At 41.8% G+C, this 2682-nt stretch overlaps 1 long non-coding RNA gene across 1 annotated transcript; it reads right to left on the reverse strand.

The window, feature by feature from the left end:
• Positions 1-661: 661 nt before the first annotated feature.
• Positions 662-1962, reverse strand: LOC118102658. The gene is made up of 2 exons (XR_004694727.2): positions 1901-1962; positions 662-1268 (listed from the first exon to the last, which is right to left on the reverse strand). It is a non-coding gene; the product is annotated as an uncharacterized LOC118102658 (long non-coding RNA).
• Between the last annotated feature and the right edge of the window lie 720 nt (positions 1963-2682).

Below are 2682 nucleotides of genomic sequence, written 5' to 3' on the forward strand. Positions count from 1 at the left end.
TTATCAGAATCAGTATTTGACTCTGAATAAATGACCTTTCTGACGTAACATCATTCTTTTCTTCACTCTGCACTTTCTACATTTCATCCAACAACAGTCTCCACATGTTTGTGGAATAATGAATTGAAATCAGTCAGTTATTGGGAAGCGTGTTAATTCATTACTAATTCATTCATATGACAATGGTCGATTTTCTAACTCTTGCAATGTTGTATAAAACAAAGACGACCATAAATTTATTCTCCTCTATATTTGAACACCTGTTATGTTTTTGTATATTTTCTAATAACTTTACTTTGTTATATTTTTCTGGTGAATCATTGTAATAAAGCACAGAAGACATTAAAAGAGTGAAATCTTTCACAGCTGAGTTTCCCCAGGGTTTATAAGTTCCACCTTTTTAAGGCCTTATGATATTTCCTTGTTGCCGGCTCTCAGTATGAAATACTGTCTGTATCAAACTACACACACTTCCAGTAGTTTCAAGACAACAGTTGAAAACTCCCTCCCAGGAGACTGAGGCCTGTCATCCATGAACCTGGAGGTTGGTGGTTCAACTCCGGCTCCTTGGGCAAGACACTCGACACGTTCACATGGAACCAATAGTCTGATATTAACCAGATGAAGACATTAGTCTGAATAAGACACTGACAAGTAAACATCATTTTCTGATCACTTTAACCTGAATAAGGTGAAACTCAGACTGTAGACGTGTGTTTTGTCTTCTGTCCTCAGTCTCGTTACGTCTTCATCACGTTTTAACTCCTGTTGGACTTTTCACAGCATTTTGTGACATCAACAGACAACAGTTACAAACCGATGATGACACATGACCTGAGTTTGAGCGTAAACAGGTAGAAGACGTAATGTTATAACATGTAAACAGGAATATGAATTATTTATTCTGGTGGCAACTCATGTAAACACCATAAATGGAATAATATCTTATATTCTAAATAAGATCAACAGTCAGATTATTGCTGTTTAAACGTAGTCAACAGACTTTTCACTGAACTTTTCCTGGTTGCACCTCTGATGATGATGATGATGATGATGATGATGATGATGATGATGATGATGATGATGAACTGCTGTAAGTACCCAGATGTTAAAGCCTGGTTTTCCTCAGAGGGTCCCCAGTGGCTTTAAGTTTACTTCATATTCTAAAAGGTGGGACGAGTCATGTTAGTGAGTGAAACTCTTCCAGGAACAGAAGCAGTTCCTCTGGGATCCTGGTGTTTGAAGAGCAGCTCCGTGGGGATCACTTCCTGCTTCCAGACACAGAGCGTCGTTACTGACGATGACCTTAAACACATGTTCTCCACGGACTGAGACGCGAGACATGTTGGTTTGTAAAAATGTTGCAGGATAATTTTGGGAATGTAAATTAGCTGTAAATGTTTCAAAGATGCAAAATACTTTGTCGTGAAGTCTGAAATGATGGAAACAACTTTTTGAATCATCACACACAAACTGTGACCTGCTCCAAAGTGTCTGTGATTTGTTTCTGCAGCGAGTCAGACGAGTGAGAAACAACAGCGTCCTCAGCCTCCGTGTGGATTTCCATCTGATGTGACCAAAGAGCACGTCCACTGAGAGCGGCTTGTTGTTTCAGAACACCTCGTTAATGTCCCTTGATCGGCTCCTCTCCACTGAGCAACTGGTTTATCCATTTATTACAAAAGCTATTTAGGTAAATGATCATCCTAATGATCACAGATAAGAAAACAGCTCCACTTTAATGATGATGATGAGAAACTCTCTCAGAAGACACATCTAATAAATCCCTTTGGTGGTGTGTGTGTGTGTGTGTGTGTGTGTGTGTGTGTGTGTGTGTGTGTGTGTGTGTGTGTGTGTGTGTGTGTGCTTAACGAGCTGCCCCAGTGTGTATGACCTTTACCGTGAGGGCCTAACGAGCTCTGATGAGAAGGAGGCTCTACGTCCTGCAGCACGACTTCCTGAACACACAGAGGGTTAAATGTCAGCAGATCCCGGAGGTTGTTCCTGTGGAAACTAAGTTGTGAAAACAGAAAGTTTACTGGAGAAAGTGCAATATTCTGGGGGGTTGAGGTGCAGAACAGAGGGAACCAAAAGGTTTTGTTTCTAAAGGAAGGAAGCAGTGATATTGAGAAGAGCCTGTGATGACGTCATTAAACGCTGTTAAGTGTTGGTGGAGTTTTGACCTTTTCAGAACAAAACGTCTCAACAGACAGAGCTGACTCCCTGAAACATTACGAGGCCTCGTCATCGTAATGTTCGAACATATGAAACATTATCAAAGTTTGTATGGATGTGAATGTGACCCATAGATATAAATAACATACAGGCTCAGTAGTTTGAATCCTGCTGACAGACAGACGATGAAAACACCTGAGAAGTGGAGGAGTTGCTTGAGGAGTTCAACATCAGTGAATGTGAAAAGTGTGATCCTGTGGAATGGTCACTGTCACTGGTGCCACCACCGAGTGCTGAAGGTGAGTGTGAAGCATCACTGACCAAACGAAACATCACAAAGACGCAGTGTCACATCTTATGGGACCTGACACATGAAGGTGGGGAAGTGAACCTATGACCAGAGTCCAGCTGACCTCAGACACAGTCACTGCTCAATGCTGGGCGAGAGAGAAAGGAGGAGGCCAGCGAGAGACAAGGTGTCGGCCCCCACAAAGTGATGTGACGACC

This window comes from Hippoglossus stenolepis, chromosome 3 (genome assembly GCF_022539355.2).
Source record: "Hippoglossus stenolepis isolate QCI-W04-F060 chromosome 3, HSTE1.2, whole genome shotgun sequence".
Lineage (NCBI taxonomy): Eukaryota > Metazoa > Chordata > Actinopteri > Pleuronectiformes > Pleuronectidae > Hippoglossus > Hippoglossus stenolepis.